Raw genomic sequence first — 26,010 nt, forward strand, 5'->3', positions numbered from 1 at the left:
AGTGACATAAAAGAAACTGTTCCTCATGATGAACCTCCAGTGAAATCAAAGAAGGGATTGGAAACACTGCAGAGGAACCCACAAATTCTGAGATCCCCCACAATTTACTGGATTCTCAGAACCAAATTCTGAGATCCGACTCACATCAAAATAATTTACATTTGAGCTATAACTCAGACAGTCAATCTGCTTTGATGTTTATGGGTTTAAACTCAGTCCAGAGAACTCTTGCCACACCCCTAGTAGATCCTGATGAAGCTGAACTGAGCCCGGAACATGGGGAAAGTATTATATTTGATGATGAACCCTCATCTTTTCCAACATGTGAGCTAAATTTTGATCCCTATGGGTTGACATTACTGCCTGTCAAGTGGTACGTGATCTGACCCATATGGCTTTAAGCTCAGTCCTGATGAAGAGAACCAAGCTGTTTTAGACCCTTGTGATGATGATAACCTAGAGGTGATGGGTCCTAGCACCAACAGTGACGAATTAGAAAACTTCAACTACACTAACCAGAATGTAATGAAACCTCAGACATATGAAAACCAAGAGGTTCTTGGAAGAGTGTGACTACGACTTTAGGAAAGTCCTGAATTATGGAAGTTTTGGAAACCAAGAAGTGTTAGAGCCATCTAGCCCTCTTAACAGGGAGCTGTTTACCTTTGACAAAAAGGAACTGACAGATTTCAGTTCTCATGAAAATCAAGAAGTGGTAGGAGACCTGTCCCCATATCAATGTGAAGGATTTACCTGAACATTTATGCTATGATAACCAAGAGCTGGTGGAAAGAAACAACCATGGCAATCAGGAACAGCAAGGATTTTATATCCTGAAAACCAGGAAGTTTTGGATTTAGATAGCCACGGAAATCAAGAGCTTCTGGGTTTTTTTCGACAAAAAAAATCATACAGTGCTCGTCTCAGATTGCCATCATGATAAGCAACCCCAGGATGTCATTGTTACTGAAAATCGGGAATTTCCAGATTTGCATAGCCATGGCAACCAAGAGGACACTAAACATGTTCAGTCGTGAAAATGTATCTGAAGGGAAAAGAAATCAAGACAGTTTTGAAACAGAACTCAATGTCAGTTTCTCCAATAACAGCTCAGACAGCGATCTCGCCTCAAACAATGTACAAGACTGGAACATGGCAGCACACATGCCTATTCTGTCAACACTATAAATGTTGGAACAGCTGACACACCTAAACAAGGCCATCAGCAGCATGTCAGTCAAACAAGACTCAAGTATATCTGATCAACAAACAGTCAGATTAACTTTGAAGCTGATCTGGGATCAGTGTTTGGGGCTGGAGGATACATTGGTTGTCCTGATGTAGCCGATGACTTGGAGCCACTTAACAGATGCCAACAAAACCCACCACCAAAATCAGCACCAAATCCAGTACGACCAGTAAGACCTATAAGGCCTCCTAGACCATCTCTCAAGGTAAGTTTGAAATATAAAGTTGTAATGTTTATGTTTAGAGTTAGAGATATTTAAGATAACTAACCTTTCATTACTGAAGCTGTTATCCAATATTTTCAGTTATGTTGAGATCCCCAGGTTGTATTATGCTTATCTTGGGATAATAACTGTCTCATAATAATGAAATAATTTCTGAAGGGGAAAAAAAAACTTGGCTAGGTTTAGCAAGTTCATCCCTCTGTATCTGTATTTTGAGTCCTTTTTTGTGGAGCAGTTTATGATTTTACAGGATATTGCATTTATGCACCACGATACATAATACTAAACAGCTTGATCTCTCATTCACATCAGCAAACTTGATGAATTAGGATAGTCACTTTATTAACTTAACGTCCCTCTGATGTTCAGTACTTGGTTACAGTTATGGTATTTTTAAAATGCTTTATAAATAAATTTGGTATGGTATGATATACATTGTAGAAATGCAAGTGAGCATTTCAACAAGACACTACAGAAAACCAGAATTAACATCTATAAGATCCTCCGCAGTTCTTAGCTTCAGTGCCTCTTACCCTGCAATGGACAATGGTCATCTTGTTTCATGTATGATAATCACCAGACATATGCAACCTGTGAACAGTTTTTTTTTTAAATCAATATTTAAAAATGATTGGGAATGTTTCACTTATTTAACTATTTTGTTTTTGTAAGCAATTTAATCATTTGTCACTCTGTTTCAGAACTCTTATTTAAGATAAGAAATGCCTTTATTCTGCGTCATGTGTAGAGTGGTGGCCTAGTGGTTAGATTGCTGGGCATCTGTGTCTTTAAGAGGCCCCAGAGGTCGGCGGTTCAGAACTATTACTCTGGATGCCTGAGCAAGACCCTTGACTACAGACTGCTTCGCACACACCACCCCCACCCAGCCTAACATGCTGCAGACAGCCTCATCCTGGACAACTGCCTGTTCTTCCATCCAGAACTGCACATTTCGGCTCTCAGCTATCATCCACCCCTTCCACTTCAGATGACTCCATGAATGAGTCCCCATCCACCACCCTGCCCTTCTCAATGCTCCAAATGAGGAACATTCTGCCAAAGGCCAAAGTGAGGATGGCATCAGCTCCAGGCTCTTGAGGCGCTGCATGGATGAGCTGTGTGTCATCATGGGGCACCATGAGGCACATCTTCAATATCAGAGGAGAATACCACAGCTGTGGAAGACCTCCTGTGTGGTACCAGTGCCTAAAACCGCACACCCCAAAGACTCAACAGCTACATGTCAGTAGTACTAATGTCACACCTGATGAAGACCCCCGAGAGGCTGATCCTGGTGGACCACCACCTGTTCCACTGGATATGGGACTACCTCACAGGCAGCCCATATATTGTGAGGCCACAAGGTTATGTCTCTGACAGGATGGTCTGCTATGTGGGGGTGGGTGCTACATGGAACAGTGCATGTACCATATCTCTTCACCCTCTATACTGCAGACATCTACATAAACTGTCTGGGATGCCATCTTCAGAAGTTCTCAGTAGTCACTGCCATAGTAGGTCTCATCACGGGGGGCGGACAACTTGGAGTAAAGACAGTGGGCACAGGACTTTTGTGGGACCAGTGGAACAGTCTCCTGATTAATGTGGGGAAATCCAGGGAGCTGGTGGTGGATTCCCACAAGTGAACCACACCAAATAAGCTATGGAGATCCGCTTACCAATTTACATTTACATAAAAATTTATGACGCCAGCCGTAACACCACCATTGTATTTTTTTTCTACTGCCATTTTGTAATCCAAGCTCAAGGATGCCAAAGCTACAAATGGATGAGTGAAAATGTTTGCTTGTTGGATATTTTAACCCACACTTCATTACACCATCCCTTGCATGGTCAAACGGGATGAAGTGGAATGTTCTGTGACCCGGAGGGGTGTGACATGCTTCCTTTGTATTTAAAGAAATCACACAAAAACCTCTCAGATGAACCTCAGAACAGGGGCAAAACGGGGGTTGTGGGGCAACAATGATGAGGAATTCACATCAAAGTATTGTCGTTCCAATTTTGTAGACCGCAACTGAATGATTTAGATGTGAAAAAGAAGGTATTAAAAAGCACAATATGTCACCTGTAACAACACATATCTGTCCTTTTACATCTTCTCTCATCTTTTCATTCATTTGAACTCAAATTTCAATGAGCTTACAACATTTATACTGGGTTAAACAACCATGAATATTAATCATTCAGAGGTGTGGACTCAAGTGATGTGACTTAGAATACAGTATGACTAGTCAGAAATTGAATGACTTCAGACTCACTTTGTTGATTTCATCAAAGATTTGGACTTGACTTAGACTTTCACACTTATGACTCATGATTTTACTTGAATTTTAACCATTTGACTTGAAAAGCTTGATATCTTACACTAAACAGAAAGTGTTACAAACAAGGTGGCCATCTGTCCCTTCAAAAACACAATCACCTGTGTCCTGATGCATCACAATAATCCATGTAGAAAAATCCAAAAAAGTTGAGTATGTTCTTCTGTTTTGAAATGTATCTTATCCAGTAGACTTCTTCTGTCTGGGAAGTTTCGGTGAATTCAGTCTTATAAGCAGTACCTTTGTATAGTTGCTCAAGTAGTTTAATGGTAACTATAAAAACTAGTTGCTCGCATGCAAACGAGGACCATCTGGCCAACAGTTAATTGTTAGTACTCTGAGACCAGTTTATAGTTTTCAGAGGGCCGAGTCATACTCAGAATAACAGCATTGTAAGAGGGGGACAATCCCTCATACTGAGCATGCATATAGTGACAGTGAAGAAGAAAACTCCCCTTCAAAAGGAAGAAACCTACAGCAGATATCCTCCAGCAGCCTAATACTATGGGCTTATGGTGGTGCAAGGAGATGGGGTGTGTGTCTTGTAACCGGCGGGTTGCCTGTTTAATCCCTGGCTCTGACCATCTCAGATGTTGTGTCCAATACTTCACCCGCCTTGCCTGCTAGCGATGGTGCTAATGTATGGCTGCCTCGCTTCAGTCAGTCTGGGCAGCTGTGGCTACAAACAAAGCTCACCACTGTCAGTGAGTGAATAGGTGAGTTACTCAATGTAGTGGGGTCCTCTAGACTGAATTGTGTGCTATATAAGTATAGGCCATCTAAAATTTACCATATAGGAACATAACTACAGAGATAGGTAACTTTAGGATTTGTCAGAAAAGAAAGTTTTAAGGCTGGTCTTGAAAATAGACTAATTAAAACGGAGATTTTGTTTCATAGGAGAAGAGCTTGATGACTAAAAGATCTCCCTCCCATTCTACATTTAGAGACTCTAGGAACCACCATTAGAACTACAGTTGGAGAGCAAAGTGCTCTATTAGGAACATGTGAAACAATCCGATGATGGATGGAGCTCGATTATTAAGGGGTTTATATGAGACAAGGAGAATCTTAAGTTATATTCTTGATCCGTCCGTCCGTCCGTCTTCTTCCGCTTATCCGGGGTCGGGTCGCGGGGGTAGCAGCTTCAGTAGGGAGGCCCAGACGTCCCTCTCCCCAGCCACTTGGGCCAGCTCCTCAGGAGGAACCCCAAGGCGTTCCCAGGCCAGCCGGGAGACATAGTCCCTCCAGCGTGTCCTGGGTCTTCCCCTGGGCCTCCACCCGGAGGGACGTGCCCGGAACACCTCACCAGGGAGGCGTCCAGGAGGCATCCTGACCAGATGCCCGAGCCACCTCAACTGGCTCCTCTCGACGTGGAGGAGCAGCGGCTCTACTCTGAGTCCTCCCCGGATGACTGAGCTCCTTACCCTATCTCTAAGGAAGAGCCCAGACACACTACGGAGAAAACTCATTTCAGCTGCTTGTATCCGGGATCTCGTTCTTTCGGTCACGACCCAAAGCTCGTGACCATAGATGAGGATAGGAACGTAGATGGACCAGTAAATCGAGAGCTTCGCCTTTTGGCTCAGCTCTCTCTTCACCACAATGGATCGGTACAGCGCCCGCTTCACAGCAGACGCTGCACCAATCCGCCTGTCGATCTCCCGCTCCATCTTCCATCCCCATATTCTTGATGTAGAAGAAATATCATATATCTTCTTAATTTTATTCAGAACACTTGCTGTAGTGATTTTTTGATCAACTAAATCTTTTGAATGTCTTTTGTGGACTTCCTGGTAGTAAGAATTACAATACTCCAGCCTTGAGGTAACACATGCATGGAGTAGTTTTTTAGCATCACTCCTGGACAGAATATTTCTAATTTTGGAAATATTCCAAAGGTGAAAAAGGATACCTTGGAAACTTGTTTAACATGGGATTCAAATTACATGTCCTGGTAAAAAATAACACCAAGATTTTTTACTTTATTACCAGAGACCAATTTAATGCCATCCAGATTATGTGGTTGGTAAAGAAGTTTATTTTTAAAGACTCTGGTCCAAAGATGACAGAAGATTTTAAGTCATCCAGGTTTAGATGTAATCAAGACATGTCTGTTGTATAAGTAGTCAGGATATATGGATAAATATAGCAGAAATTAATCCCATGCCTTCTGATAATTTTGCATATTGGAATCATATATATAGTACCATAAGACAAGTTTATTTATATAGCACTTTTCAGTAACAAGAAAAATGGTACTGGTCCAATCACTGAACCCTGTGGTACTCCACAAGTAAGCCTGGGTACCGCATTTTTATTAACATGAACTAACTGGAATATGTCAGATACAAATATTTAAACCAGCCTAATGTGTTTCCCTTAATACCTACAGCACATTCAAGTCTTTCTAGGAGTCTGATAAACTGCATCAAATGCAGCACTGAGATCTAACAGGACAAGTACAGACACAAGTCCATTATCTGAGGACCTGAGAATATCATTAGTGACTTTCACCAGAGCTGTGGTATGATGACCTCTGAAGCCTGACTGAAACTCTTCAAAAAGATCAGTGCTGTGTAAATGATCATTGTTGTGTAGATCTGATTACCCCACATAGTCCTAGCAGAGCACTTCACTCTCAGAGTGCAGGTCTACTGGTGGTTACGAGAATCTCTAAAACAAGGATGGGAGGCACATTCTTTAATTATCAGGCTCCTCTGCTGTGGAACCAACTTCCAGCTTTGGTCTGTGAGGCAGACACACTGTCTAACTTTTAAGGCTAGGCTTAAAACGTCCCTTTTTATCAAAGCTTATTGTTTGAGTGGCTTACGTATTGTTGAGCTTTCTATGTAGTTATGCTGCTACAGGCGTAGGACTTCCTTCTCAGCATGAGTTCTCTTAATTTTGCATGGTTTGTTGTCATTTTGACTTTTAAAGTTTTGTTCTCTTTTTGTTTGTTTTTTCATAGTAGGTACACTTAGACTTAGACGTATACTTAGACAACTTTATTGTCATTTTGTATGTACAGTGTGCATACAGAATGAAATTTCGTTGCATACAGCTTTCGACAGTGTAATGAGATTGCAGGTGGAATAAGACAACATTACAATATAAAGTGCAGCATTGATCACATGTAACAATGCAGGAAAAAAACATTGTGCAAGAACAGTGTGCAAAAGAATGTCCAGTTTATGTGCAAAAATAATGGTGGTCAGGAAGCTCTCTATGGTGCTTCTGTAGAAGGTTGTGAGGATGGGTGTGGGCAGGTGGGCTCTCCTCATCCTTCGCAGGAATTACAAGCGCTTCTGTGCCCTCTTCACCAGTGATGTGGTGTTCACAGATCATGTGAGGTTGTCTGTGATGTGCACCCCGAGGAATCTGGTGCTACTGACCACCTCCACAGCTGAGCTGTTGATATGCAGTGGAGCGTGGCGAGGCCTGTTCTTCCTGAAGTCGAAGACGATCTACTTTCTCTTCTCCACGTTCAGGGTCAGGCTGTTGTCTCTGCAACGGCCCACCAGCTGCTCCACCTCCTCTCTGTAGTCCCGGTCATTGTCGTCTCTGATGATGCTCACCACAGTTGTGTTGTCTGCAGACTTCACGATGTGATTGGTGGTGAACCTGGGGACGCAGTCATGTGTCATCAGAGTGAACAGCAGGGGGCTCAGGGCGCAGCCCTGAGGGTTAGCCCGTGCTGAGGTTGATGACATCAGAGGTGTTCTGTCCGACCCGGACTGACTGAGGTCTGTTGGTGAGGAAGTCTAGCAGCCAGTTGCGAAGGGGTGTGCTGAAGCCCAGATGTTCCAGTTTCCCTACCAGATGCTGTGGGATGATGGTGTTAAACGCTGAACTGAAGTCCGGGAACAGCATCCGCACATGGGTGTTCTTCTTGGTGGTGTTCTTCTCCTCCAGGTGTGCCAGGCTCAGGTGAAGAGCGGAGGAGATAGCGTCCTCAGTGGAGAGGTTCCGCCGGTAGGCACACTGAAACAAGTCGAATGTTGGGGGAAGTCTGAAGACGATGTGATCTTTTACCAGCCTTTCAAAGCACTTCATCATTATGGGAGTCAGTGCAACAGGCTCAACTTGAGGTTCCTTTGGCACCAGAATAATGGAGGCAGACTTGAAGCATGCTGGCACTGTGACTTGGTCCAGCAAGATGTTAAAAATGTCTGTGAGGACACCAGCCAGCTGACCTGTGCACTCCTTGAGCACCTGCCCAGGTATGTTGTCGGGACCTGGGGCCTTCCACGGGCTGACTCTTCTCAGAGTCTTCCACACATGGGCTGTGTCAAGGCAGAGTACCTCCTCTTCCTGATGGGGAACAGTTTTCACTGCTGGATTGCTGTTTAGAGCCTCAAACCTCCCAAAGAAGTTATTTAGTCCATCGAGGAAGTCAGCATCAACTTCACCCACAGGTCTGGCGTTCTGTTAGCTGTAACACCATCCAGGGAGGCAGATCAACTTCCATTACCATACAACAGAAATAATTCCTGGATCAATGTGTGCTTCTGTGCTTTTCGTGTCTCTGCTCTGTGTTTTCTAACCTGCAATCGGTCGAGGCAGATGACCATTAATTTTTACATGCTCAGTATGAGGGATTGCAGCAAAGCCATTGACAATGCAGACAAATCAATCAAAGGGAATACCTCTTTAAATACATCAGTTTCTTACAGTCCTCCAGCAAAGACAGAGATGTCACAGTTCTCGAAAGCAAATCTTCCATTCTTATGTGTCAACTTTATATTTTACACAGAGTTCATGTGATCAGTAAAATGTTGGATGATATTTAATCTTAACCCCTGTGTCATCAACTTAACTGAACCAAGGACTTGGTGGTGTCCCTGAAAAGGATGCTAAAGCTCTTTTTTCTACCTCCTCCATGTACAGGCTTCCAACAATAGCTGCAGGTGGCGCAAAAACTACTAAATAATGATTTTTAATAGCTGAGTTACTGCTTTATTTCTTAATATGATCAATTTAACATTTTGCTAAATCAAATCAAATAAAAAACAGTAGAAATCAGGGATATGTTTAAAGAGTAAACTAAATTCTACTGTTAGTATAAGATGAAAGCAAGACCATTTCCAAATCCTCAAGGGATTGAGACTGAACATCTGTGTAGCTGTAAAAAAAAACACTAATCAGTAAGGTTAACCGGAAAAAAGGGCTACAGCTTACTAGGGAGCATAAAATTGGACTCTGGAGGAATTGAAAAAGGTCAGGTGGCCTGATGAGTCCTGATTACTAGAGTGATGGGTGCATCAAGGTAGGAAGAGAGGCAGGTGAAGCACCCACCATGCCTCGGGGCTTCTGTACAAGCCTGCTGGGGCTGTGCAAATATCTGGGGTTGCTACAGCTGGTCAGGTCTAAGTTCAGCAACATGTACCCAAAGAACAAGGTCAGCTGACTACTAAATGGCTTGTTCTTGTATAGCGTTTTTTAACTAGTCTTGACGACCTCCAAATTCATTTCTTCTCTAATGGAAGGGGCATATTCCAAGATGACAATGCCAGGATTAGAGTGGTTCAGGGAGCATGATATATCATTTTCACACATTGATTGGCCAGAATCCAGACCCCAACCCCATTGGGAATCTTTTGGATGTGCTGGAGACGCCTTTGCCCAGTGGTCAGACTTTCCCGTGGATAGAAATAATTCTTGTGACACTGCAAAAGCTCATTGAAACTATGCCATAGAAAATCTGTCCTCTGATCAAAGCTAAAGGTGGTCCAACAAAATATTAAAGTGAGGGATCATTTTGGTGGTGACTTTTTTTCTGCCAGGCATGGAATAAATAAATAAATAAATAATATAATAATTCCGATGGGCTCACCACCTGTCGGAGGGGCCAAAGGGGTCGGGTGCAATGTGTAACGGGTAGCAGTGGAGGGCGGGGACCTTGGCGTTCCGATCCTCGGCTGCAGAAGCTGGCTCTTGGGACGTGGAATGTCACCTCTCTGGTGGGGAAGGAGCCTGAGCTTGTGCGCGAGGTTGAGAGGTTCCGACTAGAGATAGTCGGACTCGCCTCGACGCACCGCTCTGGCTCAAGAACCAGTTTCCTTGAGAGGGGCTGGACATTCTTCCACTCTGGAGTTGCCCATGGTGAGAGGCGCCGAGCTGGGGTTGGCATACTTGTTGCCCCCCATCTCGGTGCCTGCACGTTGGGGTTTTCCCCGGTGAACGAGAGGGTGGCCTCCCTCCGCATTCGTGTGGGGGGACGGGTTCTGACTGTTGTTGGCGCTTATGCGCCAAACAGCAGTTCAGATTACCCACCCTTTTTGGAGTCCTTGGAAGGGGTACTGGAGAGTGCCCCTCCTGGGGACTCCCTCGTTTTGCTGGGGGACTTCAACGCTCACGTGGGCAATGACAGTGGGACCTGGAGGGGCGTGGTTGGGAGGAATGGCCCACCTGATCTGAACTCGAGTGGTGTTTTGTTGTTGGACTTCTGTGCTCGTCATGGATTGTCCATCACAAACACCATGTTCAAGCATAAGGGTGTCCATATGTGCTCTTGGCACCAGGACACCCTAGGTCGCAGTTCAATGATCGACTTTGTTGTCGTTTCAATCTGACCTGCGGCCGCATGTCTTGGACACTCGGGTGAAGAGAGGGGCGGAGCTCTCCACCGACCACTACCTGGTGGTGAGTTGGCTCCGATGGCGGGGGAGGAAGCCGGTCCGACCGGGCAGGCCCAAACGCACTGTGAGGGTTTGCTGGGAACGTCTGGCGGAGTCCCCTGAGAGGCGGAGCTTTAACTCCCACCTCCGGGAGAACTTTAAACACGTCCCGAGGGAGGCGGGGGACATTGAGTCTGAATGGACCATGTTCCACGCCTCTATTGCTGAGGCGGCTAGTCGGAGCTGTGGCCGCAGGGTTGTCGGTGCATGTCGTGGCGGCAACCCTCGAACCCGCTGGTGGACACCAGCGGTGAGGGAAGCCGTCAAGCTGAAGAAGGAGTCCTATCGGGCTTTTTTAGCCTGTGGGACTCCGGAAGCAGCTGATGTGTACCGGCAGTCGAAGCGGCAGGCGGCTCGGCTGGTCGCCGAGGCAAAAACTCGGGCGTGGGAAGAGTTCGGAGAGGCCATGGAGAAAGACTTCCGTACGGCTTCGAAGCGATTCTGGTCCACCATCCGGCGTCTCAGGAGGGGGAAGCAGTGCAGTACCAACACTGTTTACAGTGGGGGTGGTGTGCTGCTGACCTCGACTCGGGACGTCGTGCGTCGGTGGGCGGAATACTTCGAAGACCTCCTTAATCCCACCAACACGTCTTCCATTGAGGAAGCAGAGCCTGAGGACTCTGGGTCGGGTTCTCCCATCTCTGGTGCTGAGGTTGCCGAGGTTGTTAAAAAGCTCCTCGGTGGCAAGGCTCCGGGGGTGGATGAGATTCGCCCTGAGTACCTTAAGGCTCTGGATGTTGTGGGGCTGTGTTGGTTAACGCGGCTCTGCAACATTGCGTGGACATCGGGGGCAGTTCACCTGGATTGGCAGACTGGGGTGGTGGTCCCCCTATTTAAAAAGGGGGACCGGAGGGTGTGTTCCAACTACAGAGGAATCACACTCTTAAGCCTCCCTGGTAAGGTCTATTCAGGGGTTCTGGAAAGGAGGGTCCGTCGGATAGTCGAATCTCGGATTCAGGAAGAGCAGTGTGGTTTTCGTCCTGGCCGTGGAACACTGGACCAGCTCTATACCCTCAGCAGGATTCTTGAGGGGGCATGGGAGTTTGCCCAACCAGTCTACATGTGCTTTGTGGATCTGGAGAAGGCATTCGACCGTGTCCCCCGGGGGATCCTGTGGGGGGTACTCCGGGAGTATGGAGTACCGGACCCTTTAATAAGGGCTGTCAGGTCTCTGTACAACCGGTGTCAGAGTCTGGTCCGCATTGCCGGCAGTAAGTCGGACTCGTTTCCGGTGAGAGTTGGACTCCGCCAAGGCTGCCCTTTGTCACCGATTCTGTTCATAACTTTTATGGACAGAATTTCTAGGCGCAGCCAAGGTGTTGAGGGGATCCGCTTTGGTGGCCTTAGGATTGCGTCTCTGCTATTCGCGGATGACGTGGTCCTATTGGCTTCATCAGGGCGTGATCTACAGCTCTCACTGGAGCGGTTCGCAGCCGAGTGCGAAGCGGCCGGGATGAAAATCAGTGCCTCCAAATCCGAGACCATGGTCTTGAACCGGAAAAGGGTAGAGTGCCTTCTCCTGGGTTGGGGAGGATGTCCTGCCCCTAGTGGAGGAGTTCAAGTATCTTGGGGTCTTGTTCACGAATGAGGGGAAGATGGAGTGGGAGATCGACAGGCGGATTGGTGCAGTGTCTGCTGTGAAGCGGGCGCTGTACCGATCCGTTGTGGTGAAGAGAGAGCTGAGCCAAAAGGCAAAGCTCTCGATTTACCGGTCGATCTACGTTCCTACCCTCATCTATGGTCACGAGCTTTGGGTCGTGACCGAAAGAACAAGATCCCGGATACAAGCGGCTGAAATGAGTTTTCTCCGTAGTGTGTCTGGGCTCTCCCTTAGAGATAGGGTGAGGAGCTCAGTCATCCGGGGAGGACTCAGAGTAGAGCCGCTGCTCCTCCACGTCGAGAGGAGCCAGTTGAGGTGGCTCGGGCATCTGGTCAGGATGCCTCCTGGACGCCTCCCTGGAGAGGTGTTCCGGGCACGTCCCACCGGGAGGAGGCCCAGGGGAAGACCCAGGACACGCTGGAGGGACTATGTCTCCCGGCTGGCCTGGGAACGCCTTGGGGTTCCTCCTGAGGAGCTGGCCCAAGTGGCTGGGGAGAGGGACGTCTGGGCCTCCCTACTGAAGCTGCTACCCCCGCGACCCGACCCTGGATAAGCGGAAGACAACGGACGGACGGACGGACGGACGGACGGATAATATAATAATTTCAACAGGTAGTTGAAATACTATACAATATTATTTCTTAATTTATTTTATTTACCACTGTACATGACTTTTGTGCCACCCATAACTCAGGTCATTCAACTTTTCACCCCTTTATGAGGAATTTGTTACTCCAAACAGCCTTCTAGACCACTTCACTACAATACTGGAGAAGGAAAAGTGACACTCCAATGGAACAGCAGAAACATGTATGCAAGTTCTTCAGGCAGCTGACCTCCTCAACATCCAGGCTGTCTGTATCCTTTGCTAAGCATCCTGTGTTCCACTGGGTTTGTGAAAAGGATTTTCCTCCTCATTAGAAATAAGTGGACTTATGTGCAGAACAAATGTTCTGCTCAATAAATTAGATGGGAGCTCATTGTCAGTCTAAATTATGAAATGTCCTGCTCAGAGTTTTACTCTGTAGTGCTTAAATGCAAATAATTCCAAGTCAAAAATATGTGTGGGAACCTATGCCCCTCTCTACCTGCAAAATATAAGAACCAGACCAGTCATTCATTTCAATTTTACATATTTTGTCAAAAGAACAATGCCCTGAATGTATGCAAGGATCACTGTGGGCAGCGCACAGCTCACAAGCTCGCCGGGCTGCATTAAACAATGCAAACTGATCGTCTGTGGCTGAACACGGCAATGGCACCTTATGGGGAGGGAAGGGCTAATACCTGAGTGGCAGCTGTTCACATACACATATGAATAGCTATGTATGCGGGTCGGCTGCACCTGAATGTACACAATGTACATTTAGGTGTAGCCTACCCGGCTTTGTAAACAAGAGACTGGAGAACAACACAGAGTACACGGTGTGTATGGTCATACCATATTACATCTAAAAAGATACCTTTTAGTTCTTTAAAAAACATTTTTTTCTGTTCTTTCTGTCTAAAATAATTAAATTATGCTTATTGCTCCCTTAAAGACAACACTTGGTCAACAAGACACAGCTGTCAGTCACATTTTCCAGTAGTTGTGTCCACTTGAAAAAAAGATGGTTTCAAAAATCGGGTGGCATGTCTTGAGTTGTTTAACACATCTCAGGTTAATCTTTTGATCTTGAATCCAAATGTCCAAAACAACAACATAAAATGGGAATTTTCCTTGCTATTCCAATACTTTTGGAGGGGACTGTATATAAATAAGTTGATTGCACTGACCAAAGTCAGTTGATTTCCCAGGCGAAACACACTTCCTGAAAAGCTTAAGCGCAAAATAGTCTTTAGGGTCTGCTAAGACTTGTAGCAAGTCCAAAAAGTTTGAAGTCCCTTTTTTGAACAATATTAATTACTGTGGTATTGCATGAATTAATCCCTCAACACTCCTTCCATGATACATTCATGCCCGTAGTAAATTCTGAGCAGTAATCTTAAGCCTTCATTTACAGAACTGTTCCCTGAGAAATTAGAGTGTGGACATAGGCATTACCGGTGGTGTTTTAACATGTAAAGTAGTAGATTATGTCTGCCATGTGGTTTACACAGCAACAATTCAAGACGGTGTTTGAGAAGTCCTGTTAGCATTGCTTTCAAAGTGGTGTGCACAGTCAGTAAATGAAAAAAGCTGTGCACAGTATCACCCAAACGAAACGTAGACTATCATGAAGCACAACTCTGCACAATAGTGTTATGGCACCTTCAGTAAGAAAATTTAAAAATGCATTGGTTCTAAAATCTTCTGGGAAAGATTTACTCTGAATATTTGCAGGTTTGAACTATGTTTTGGAATGTTTACAGGCCTCCAACGTCCAAATCAAACTTTTTTAATCAAACTTTTTAAATTATTTTAATGACCTCCTAGCTGTAAAATGTGTTACGACTGTTTAATTATTGTGGGAGACTTCAACTTTGACTTTGACAATCCTGAAGACAGAGGTGCAAAAAAACTATATGACACACAAACACGGACATATTTTAGACTTGATCATCACAAAGGGTCTGAACATTTCTAAGGCCAATATAACTGATGTTTCTCTATCTGTTCACTTTTCTGTTATCTTTGAAAGCATCATAAGAATATTTTAATTCAGAAGCACATATTGATCCAAGAATCCTTGGATCAATGTCCAACAGACAGCTACACACAATTATTAGCAATGAAAAAGAAGAAAAAATAACAAACCAGTCTAATCTATAATTAGTTCTAACAAACGGCAAGAATAGAAGATAAAAGTGAAAAACAGAGTGAATTATTGATATGGCATACTCAGGTAAAAATGTAACACGAGTTAGAAGTTTAACAGTGGAAAAGGCTCCAGCCTTTTTATAGACACATAATAATTTAATATGCTATATGTATGATAGTGCCGCAGCATCCCAAAGTAGCAAAGGCGTGTGCAAGTTTACCTTAGTATCCGGGAGACACTGTAAATGATTCATGATTAGATCATTACCCATGCAACCATTAGCATGATGTAAACAGTTATTATTTAAACTGAAGTGCTCCTTAGAGCATCTGGGAGCATCTGGGATGAAGCAGTCTGTCACTGAGAGTCCTCTCCAGTTCTGCAACAGCTCCATGCATGGTAGGAGACATTGTCCAACAGTGATGTTATTTTTCTTACTGTCCTTTTGTCTCCCACCACTGGGTCTGGGTCAAGGGGGCATCCCAAGATAGAGTTGGCCCTCCTTATGAGCTTATCCAGCTTCCTCTCAGCTACAGATAAACTGCTGCCCCAACAGACCACACCTCAGAAGATGGCTGATGCACCACAGAATCAATCAAATGTGTATAGTCCAGTGTGACTTATATATTTTTTTCCTCTTTATGATGCATTGTTTGACTGATGATTCCGAAGTAACTTACAGTCTGAAAAATACAATACTTTGTAATATCAAACGATTGATCTCTAGATTAAGCAGAGAAAGAATAAACACAACCACCTGTTGTACTTGCCTCAACAGCTGAGATGGCAGCTCTAGCCTGGAAGTCAAGTTCCAGTAGACAGGACAACACAATCTTTTCAGCTTTAAACTCCAACTTTTTAACCTGTAGTTGGAATTGTCTATGTTGTGCCTTTCCTGGGCAAATCTGACCTTAATCCGAGTCTCAGCCTTTAATCCAGCTGAACCGCTGATTTCTAAGCAGAAATGCCAGCAGATGGCGACACAGCATCAGGAGGCAAAACAAAGTAATTAACAACTATATCAGAGTGCTCAACAAGTTCCAGTTCTATCAGTTTTTCCAGAACATGCATCTTTAGTTCCTTTTTAAGGAGATGTTTGGAATACAAAATTGAAAAAGGATTTGCTATTTGGGCTAAATCATTCTTTAGCCAAGACTCTAAAAGTTAAAGAGAAAAGGATGGAATGAGCTCTTTAAGGTTGAACTGAGCCACGATCGTACAGAATAGGACATTGAGTTGCAGTTGCACCGTCAGACTTCTAAGTAACACCAAATAAGTTAATGTTTGTCACATGATCCCTTTAAGGATATCCCAGACAAGCCCCCATTTATGTTATGACCACACTCAGCCAAGGGAGGAAAAGGAGAAGTAACATTAAAGTCAGAGGAATAATTTGGTTTAAAAAAGACTTATATATTATAAGGTTTAACATAACAGTGACCAGAGAAAAGAGAAAGGTAAAGTACATCAGTAAAAAAGTGTACTCCGCCTCTCTGCCTGTTCGGACGCTTTTTTTTCTGCTCCCTGCTTGCTTGCATTTTCCTGCCTTTTACTTTTTATCTCTTTTTTATCTCTTAACCTAAACCATAGAGTTGGATTTAGGTTTTTTTTATTTATTTATTTTCTTTTACTTATTTTTTGATTTTGATTTTGAAAAGATGCCTTCCTTCACCACAATGGACTTTGACAAGCTTTTACAGAAGATAGCTGTTATGGAACTGAAAATCTGTCGACTTGAAATGAATTATGATGTAAACGCCGCACATGGAAATGAAACAACCCTGCCCTTGATTCCAAGCGGTGACCACCAGCCCAGTGACTCAGCGAACAAACAGTTCCCTGAGGAAAATGAGAATCCCTGGACCACTCTGGGTGCAAGACCAAAGGATCAACGAACCCCACACCTAGACAATAAAAACTGGCCGAGACTACAGAGAGATGTCCCAAGACAAGGGAAACAACAGCGGGCTGTTCTCAAAACAAATGATAGGAGTAAACCTGCTGGAAATGCTGGAATTCTGTTACTAAACAGATTCGCTCCGCTCCAAAATGTGACCCAGGAGGACAAAAATCAGAGGTATGTCAACGATTTTCATTTTAAGACATCAGAGAAAAGACATGCCACAGGGCCAAGGACCCTGATATTATGCAATGGATCTGTAAGGGGGAATTAAACATTTCTGTAACAAGAAAAACACAGAGGTGTTGATTTATAACGATAGGAACTGTGGCCTGGTATCTGATTTAACAGACATCCTTCACACACCTTCCAAGGGTCTTGAAAGAACGCCCAACCTTGGAAAAACTCATAATACAAGCTGAAGCCCTGAAGGACGTCATCCGGATAAGAAAATCAGAAGTATTAAAAGAGGATTACATTCGTTTGTTGAACTTTGTTGATGGCCTGAATGTCAAGGTGTTTCTCAGTGGCCCTCATGCGCCCGTCAATTGTGGAGATGAGATTTTTTCCAGAATTCTGATGCTAAACAAATGGCTGGAAAAAACATGCAAACAAACAACTGTAACCTTCATAGACAACTTTAACATATTTTGGGAATGAAGACATCTGGTCAACAGAGATGGTTTCTCTCTAAATAGGTCAGGTGCAAAACGGCTGATTTCAAACATCTTCTATTCTGTGAACCATGCATCATCAGCTTTGTTCCAAAACAAAGTACATCCAGTGCCAAAACAAATGATAAGCCTAGTGCAGCCCGAACAAGCCAAGATAAAGATGGCCAGAAAGATGACACAGAAAGAGGCGTTGTCAGAGCTACAGGAGGATTTATCCCAGATCTCAGCAGGACAAAGACAGGACCAAGAACCTCCATCGTCACGAACACCGGTCCAGACCGGACCTGCCTCCCCTTCTACTCCACAAAGCCCAGAAGTTCCTTTTCTGGAATTTTCTCACAACATGAACAGTATTTTAGTTTGGCCTACAGATAACATCCTCTCCACATAGCCATTCTGCTGTGAATAAACCAGGATTCTCCAAAGGCCTCAGATCCTCCTATACGTATCACAGAACACTCTGGTACTGAGGAACTCCAAATTACTTTGCTGTGATACAGATTGGGCCCTGGCCACACGTTTATCAGACATGACAGTTCCCAGCATCAGCCTGGGCCTTTCGCCGGAGATTATGGAATATCTGTGATAATACGTGCCAGAAATAAGAAAAACAAAATGATAAACAGGAACAAATACTTAAAAGTCATAAACTGTCAGATGCAACCTGTCACAGAGAGATCATCAACCACTAAGTCATATAAACTGGGTTTATTAAATATTAGATCTCTGTCAGGAAAATTCCTTTTAATTAATGACTTCATTATTGACAATAATCTTGATGTAATGTTTTTAACAGAAACATGGCTGCATGAATTTAGTGAAGCAGCTATACTGATGGAGTCAACACTTTGTGAGAGCAGACATCAAAGGAAAGGTGGAGGAGTAGCAACATTGTTTAATGATTCACTAAAGTGTAAAAAGGTGTTTTTGGGAAAATTTGACTCTTTTGAACATTTGGCTCTCCAGGTAAAGAGCCCGGTACAAACTATGTTTCTGAATGTGTACAGGCCTCCTAAGTCCACATGAAACTTTTTTAATGATTTTAGTGACCTGCTGTCTGTGATATGTGTTGATTATGACTGTTTAATTATTGTGGGAGACTTTAACTTTCACGCTGACAACCCTGAAGACCGAAGTGCAAAAGAACTGTGACACACTGACACACTTAGAAACTTTGGTTTAACTCAACATGTTAAACAGCCAACACACAAACAGGGACATATTTTAGACTTGACCATCACTAAAGGTCTAATCATTTCTAACGTCAATGTAACTGATGTGGCCCTATCTGATCACTTTTCTGTTACCTTTGAAAGCATCGTTTCCAGTGACTCATTTAGCCAAAGGAACATCGTAAGAAAACGCACATTTAAGGACAATGCCGCGGAAATTTTATTCAAGCTTACTCTGATATTTCAACCTTGGGCTGCAACTCAGTAGATGAGCTTATAGATAACTTTGATTCTAAAGTCTCAGACAGCATTGACTGCATTGCTCCAGTTAAAGTGAAAGTTCTTTCCGGGAAGAAAAAATCTCCTTGGAGAAATGCTCCAGCAGTTAGAGGTGAAAAAAGGGAATGTCGGAAAGCTGAACGCAGGTGGAGAAAGAACAGACTGCAGGTTCACTACGATATCTATAAAGAGAGACTTTACAGATATAACTTACAATTGAAAAATGCACGGGAATCTTTCTTCTCAGAGGTCATCAAGAAAAACATTAATAATTCTCGTGTCTTATTTTCCACAGTTGACAGGCTAACAAATCCTCCTGTGTCCGTGGCTTCTTAACTCCACTCCACCAGGGCCGGCAATGAATTTGCTAACTTCTTTACTGAGAAAATCTAAAAATTAGAGGATCACTTTGTACTACCATATCAACACCAGAACCAATGCCGTATTCAGCTGGGACTACTTCTGACAAAATGTCCCAATTCAGCCAAATAAACTACAAAAGCTTAGAGCAGATCACTCAGCAGCTAAGTTCCTCCTCCTGCTGTCTTGATGTTCTACCCACAGCTTTCTTTAAGAAAGTTTTGCCTGTCATAGCGTCTGATTTGATTCAGATAATAAACACGTCCCTTCTGTCAGGTGTTTTCCCCCAGCCCCTAAAAACAGCAATTATCAAACCACTGCTGAAAAAGAACAATTTAGACAAACTACTACTCCAGAACTACAGGCACATCTCAAATCTCCCCTTTATCAGTAAGATTATTGAAAAAGCTGTGTTTCAACAATTAAACACCTTCTTAACAACGACCAGCCACTTTGACATTTTCCAGTCTGGCTTCCGTGCTCACCACAGTACAGAGACCGCCCTTATCAAGGTGTTTAATGACATCCATATAAATATAGATTGTGGAAGAACCACCGTGCTGGTACTATTGGACCTCAGTGCAGCATTTGATACTGTCGATCACTCCATCCTGTTAGAACGCCTGGAAAACTGGGTCGGCCTCTCTGGTACAGCTCTTCACTGGTTTAAATCCTACTTAAAGGACAGGGACTTTTTTGTGTCAGTAGGTAACTTTACATCCCAGACGACAAAAAATACATGTGGGGTTCCCCAAGGGTCCATCCTGGGTCCCCTCCTCTTCAATATCTACATGCTCCCTCTAGCTCAGATAATAAAAAATAACAACATCAGCTACAATAACTATGCAGACGACACACAGCTTTACATCACCATGTCACCAGGTGACTATAAACCAGTTCAGGCACTGAGTAAATGCCTAGAAGAAATCAATGCCTGGATGTGTCAAAACTTTCTTCAATAGGGGGTTTTCACTGACGTCACTGGCCAACTTCCGGTCCGCCATATTGGGTGGCACACTTCCTTATCTCTAGTTGTCGTACACGTATTATCGTATCGCGAATGGATAAGTACGCCAGCGGGCTAGAGCGACCAGATAAGGACGTATACCTGAGGAAATGTTCCGTGATCGACCATATGGACCCGTATGCCCTCCACGGTGCCTTGTTTAGCCGTAATCCAGATGCATTACCTGGTGTTCGGTGAAAACCCTCTGCACACTCTTGAGGAAATGAGAGCTTACAAGGGTCTAGAGGCTCACAACCAGTTCACATCTGGTTATGTACATCAAGGAAATCGCCATCATACGTGGACGGGTGAGTTTTAATAAGATGGTAAAAAATGTAAACAATCCGACGCAAATGTGTCGCATGCTTCTGTGGTGGCTGGCGGCGGGCGGTGCGCGAAGGTGCTTGGCTGCAGGGCCGATCGACGCCGCTCGCGGCTTTAATTATTTAAGCAGAACAATGACCAGCGCAAAATTAAGTTGTATTTACCGTATTGGCGCCGGTAGGAGCTGCAGATCATAAAGCCAGCAAACAGTGGGAACACAGCAACTCGTTCAAAGGTAAGCTGCGCTCAGACGGGCTCTGGCACATGCTAGTTTAGTAGCTGCTAACCGTCAGTGCTAACAACCACTCGCGCATGTAATGTACTTTTAACTTGCTGCTATGTGTTTCAAACGTTTAGAACACACTCTCATTGACATCGGGATACTGTGGAAAGTTATGTTCGGTCGACTTACAGCCGCGATCCAAGCGAGCCGACGACTCTTTGTTATCTCTGTAACTCGTTCAAAGGTAAGCTGCGCTCAGACGGGCTCTGGCACATGCTAACCGTTAGTGCTAACAACCACTCACGCATGTAATGTACTTTTAACTAGCTGCTATGTGTTTCAAACGTTTAGAACACACTCTCATTGACATCGGGATACTGTGGAAAGTTATGTTCGGTCGAGTTACAGCCGCGATCCAAGCGAGCCGACGACTCTTTGTTATCGCTAACAGTTGTTCTCCGTGGTTGCGCCTCCAGGCAGGAAAGCGGTGGAAAACTAATCTGTTTCTATGTTTTTCCCATGGTGATCATGTGTTGCGCTGTTACAGCCCACAATACAGCAACGGTTTACCATGGTTAAAATCAAGTTAAGGTGAAATTAATCAAATTAAAACACGGCTGAGAGAGGGAGTACAGTACGCGGTAGTAATAGGCAGTAGAGGCGGCGGAGGCAGTCAACACGGCAGCCGCGGAAAGTAATAAGTCATGACGCCCAAGCCCTATTATTAATATATTCTTCTTACATGTTTTAAATACTTAACAGTTAATTACCTGTGACAAAGTGAGCACCGCAGACTCTGGCGTATTCCAGCTTAACACCGTCCAAATCGGACCTGGATATCCGTGTCAGCCATAGGTGACGGTGTTGTTCAGACAGCTGTTTTTTTTTTCACACTGATTCACTATTACGGCTGGTAGGCGATAGAAAGAGCGTTGATCTCCACCTCCACGGGCCGTGCAACCAACCAATAAACACGTTTTCCCCATTGTTCACTTCCAATACTGCCTAAGGCGTCATACAATGCAGGTCAACGGTGCGAAACGACTGCCACCCAATATGGCGGACGCGCTGAGTAGTCACGTGAGCGTGACGTCAGCTGAAAACCCCCTATTGAATAAAAATAAAACTGAAGTAATAATCTTTGCACCAATAGAGGAGAGATCAAAAGTTAGCACACAGCTTCAGTCGCTTCAGCTAGGAACCACTAATCAGGCCCGAAACCTGGGTGTAGTGATGGACTCAGACCTGAACCTTCAAAAGCATCTAAAGACAATTACAAGGTCGGCTTTCTATCACCTGAGGAACATTTCCAGGATTAAAGGACTAATGTCTCAGCAGGATCTGGAAAAACTAATCCGTTTCTGCAACGGTGTTTTCACAGGTCTGCCTAAAAAGTGGATCAGACAGCTGCAGCTGATCCAGAACGTTGCTGCCCACGTCCTTACTAAGACTAAGAAAGTAGAGCACATAACCCCAGTTCTAAAATCATTACACTGGCTCCCTGTATCTCAGAGAATAGACTTTAAAATACTTCTGTTAGTCTATAAATCCCTAAATGGCTTAGCACCCAAATACATCACAGACTTGTTATCAGCGTATAAACCCTCCAGACCACTCAGGTCCTCTGGCTCCAGCCTTCTCTGCATACCTAGAACACGAACCAAACACGGAGAAGCAGCATTTAGTTCCTATGCTCCACTTATCTGGAACAAACTTCCAGAAAACTGTAAAAGTGCGGAAAGCCTGAGTTCCTTTAAATAGAGATTAAAAACACATTTGTTCAAAATTGCCTTTGAATGTTCAAGTTAAACTTTTTTACTGTTTTTAAATGTTCTTTTGTTTCTACATTCTATCCCTACTTGCTTTTATTCCTATATTTTAATCATGTAAAGCACTTTGCATTGTTTTTGTACTGAATTGTGCTATATAAATAAATTTGCCTTGCCTTGCCTTGCCTTGCCTTTAAGTTAAACAGAAACGTACAAAAAGCTGCTTCAAGAAAATTCTCAAGATTGCCCGGGTTATTTTTTTGTGGCATCCAGCAAAAGAACAAACTGCCAGAATCCCGAGGAAGTAGCTCCATGCCATCTGTCCAGGACTGAGCTACAGTAAGTAGCTCCCTGGAGTCCTGCAGCATGTTTGTTTTGCACTTTTAGTATTATTTATCCTCATATCCTCGTTTCTGTCATTAGTTTAGTTTCCTGTTCAGTATTTACGTGGTTCCTGTGTTAGTCAGCTTCTGTACATTTGATTTTAATAGTTCTGTTAGATCTTCACTTTGTGCCTGTCGGTCCATAGTTTAGTTATCTTATTCCTTCATCTCCCTCTGCCCCTGTCAGCTTACTGCCTTTCTTTCCGTCTGTTTAATTGCCTTTTACTCCTCTCACCGGTGTTAGTGTGCACCTCCCGTCTCCCCTCATATATATTTAGTCAGCTCAGCCATAACCAGTTGTCAGGTCCTTCTGACAACTGGTTATGCTACAGCAATTACACTGCAAGACTGTCTGTGATTTCCTGCATACTGGATCTGTCTGTCACTTATGAAAAGGCAGTGTGAAGAGTTTACTATTTGTGGGGAATATCTAACTTTGCCTGCAAGCTGAATTGTTGTGGTATGCGTGCGTTCACAAACATAAGAGGATCTTGTCCTGCTCCCGCCTCAACCGTTCAAGAACTTACCCAGCACGAGTCAGCCAATTACGTCGCAGTATTATGGTTTAATGTGGGACATACAGCTGTGATGAAAGCAAGAGGTGGCGAGCCCTCAGCCAAACCAAAATAGACATGGCAGAGCAGGAGGACGGCTGCATTGCTGCTGCTATTACACCTGTTTTGTTAGAATCCAGGATTTCATCTATGAAAGAAGAACTGCAAGAAATGCTTTGACCAGCGTAACTTGTGTAGTTTCATTGGGGCATGCTGCTTACAACATTTTGATTTGATCAGGCATGATTCCTTGATAAACAATGAATCATGCTTGATGGGAAAAAAAGAAAAGATAAAGGACATTCAGCAGACCGGCACATTCTAAAGTTTTGTCTCTTAAGAGTGTTTTTGTGTGTGTGTGTGTGTGTGTGTGTGTGTGTGTGTGTGTGTGTGTGTGTGTGTGTGTGTGTGTGTGTGTGTGTGTGTGTGTGTGTGTGTGTGTGTGTGTTTGGGAGGGGGGGGTGTAGCAAATGGAAACATATTTTAAAATCCCAGGATTTTGTTCTGCAATTAAATTATGACTGAAACATTAGTGTCAAGTACTGCTGACCTTTAAACCCTAAAGATTGCTTTATTATTTATATCATGTCTGGGCTTTTCATTTTCTAAAATTTGTGACTAATGGTTCTTTCTTTTCATGTGATGCTTTGTATTTTGACAACGTAATTTATGCTTTTGATGTGTTTCATGTTCCTAATGTGCCCATAATTATATATTTTTTCTGCAAAGCACTTTGGATTACCCAGTGTAGGAATGGGAATGGTCCTGTACAAAATAAACTTGCCTAACCTTGCATTGCTTTGCCATTTATGGGACTGAATGTATCTTTACATTTTTCTTCTACCATTGATTTAAAAAGAGCAATAAATACTGGTAATGCACAATGCGTATTATATCACAATCCCCAGCATAAAGCTCTAAAAAAATCTATATATCTAAATGTCAGGCTGTTTTATGTCCAGCATTGATGCTAGTTAACCTAACATTCAACACACTAAGACAGTAGAGGGAACTGGAGTTTGGCTTAGGGAGAGAAACACTCATCATTCATGACATGTATTCTTAAAATCTTTGTTCAGAATTAAGAAATTAATATATTGATCAGAGATTTTACATTTTCATGATGTAGAGTAAGATTTGTTTTGTTTTTCTCAGAAGCCACATGCTATAAATTTTATAATGGAGGATGTGATTAAACACATTTTTCTGTGCATAAGAACCACAATTTGTGGATACTGATTCAGTTATTTTGGAAATCCAAACTTGTCATGGCAAAGAGGGATAGATTGTGTTTTAAAAATGTTTTTTCTAATGATAAATATTGTCTTTTGTCTTTATTTCAGAACAAGGAGAAGGCAACTTCCCAGGGTATTGACCTGAAGTGATCTCTGCCTGAGGTGGTGTACACACCGTCTTCTAACAAAGGCAATAAAAACCAGAAAAAAGAGTGGGGAAATTAAAGGAAATAGGGTTACAAAATGTAAAAACTTGAATGGAAGAATTGTAGGAAGACGTTATTGTGGAGCTACATGTGTTGATTATTCCAGTAAATTACTTGCCATCTAGAAAAATAAGTTGGTCTGTTTTAGTCGGGAGGGAAACAGATAAAAATTAAAATGTAAAAACAGATTGCAACCACGGGCCCAGTTGTCTGTGAATGAATTATTTGTGAACGTCAGAATCCAAAAATGAATGGTACGCGACAGAGACACTGCAGTTCCATGCATGTATATATAGATAAATTAATTAACTCTGGAATTGTGACTTGAAGAATAACTTGTCCATGAGTAGTTTAAGCTAAAACAGCCATATAGTGTGGTCAGGGTGTAAAGTGGCCTCTACTAATCAGTCACTCCATAATGTGTAGTTTTAAATGTGATTATCCTCCTCATCCAGGCTCAGTCATTGCTTTGCATGGAAGTTTGCTCTAATGTATCCACAACCGCACAGCAGGGACATTTTAGCCTAGTATCCCTGTATATGCTGCTGCAGAGTGAAAGTCTATTCTCAGGTGGATTCTAATTTCTTTTTAATAGCCTTAGATACTGAAAGTCACATCATAAAATATTTATTATTTGGTAACAACAAAAATCATAACTTAGAACCTTGTCAGTTTTACTTATCTCTGTCATACTATTTACTTAACCTAACAAATTAGTGGTCAATTTAAGTGTAGGTAAAGTAAAAACTTTGATGGAGAAAAGATACTTTATACAGAAGAGCATTTCTGAGTCAGAAAATACCACCAGCATCAGGCAAAACAGAGCAAATGAGAATTATCCAGCCATTGATAGATGTCATAGCTAAAGAAAAAAACCTCTGCTGTCACCGCTGGGGTTCTGTGATGCTTGGTATATGTTAAGGGTCAGGGGCATGGGTAAGGCTAAATCTGAGTTTAGATATGGCAAGAGTATTTCAAAAATAAGTATAATATTTTTGTCTTTGTAAGAAATCAGGAAACAGGTTCCCCCATAGGCCTTGTAGTTCTACTGCCACAATCAATCAATTAGTTTTTGTTTCTTTTCTCA

At 43.3% G+C, this 26,010-nt stretch overlaps 1 long non-coding RNA gene across 1 annotated transcript; it reads left to right on the plus strand.

The window, feature by feature from the left end:
* Positions 1–1,269: 1,269 nt before the first annotated feature.
* Positions 1,270–25,123, plus strand: LOC105915576. The gene is made up of 2 exons (XR_004931175.1): positions 1,270–1,454; positions 24,826–25,123. It is a non-coding gene; the product is annotated as an uncharacterized LOC105915576 (long non-coding RNA).
* The last annotated feature ends 887 nt before the right edge of the window (positions 25,124–26,010 follow it).

This window comes from Fundulus heteroclitus, chromosome 6 (genome assembly GCF_011125445.2).
Source record: "Fundulus heteroclitus isolate FHET01 chromosome 6, MU-UCD_Fhet_4.1, whole genome shotgun sequence".
In the NCBI taxonomy this organism is placed as follows: Eukaryota; Metazoa; Chordata; class Actinopteri; order Cyprinodontiformes; family Fundulidae; genus Fundulus; species Fundulus heteroclitus.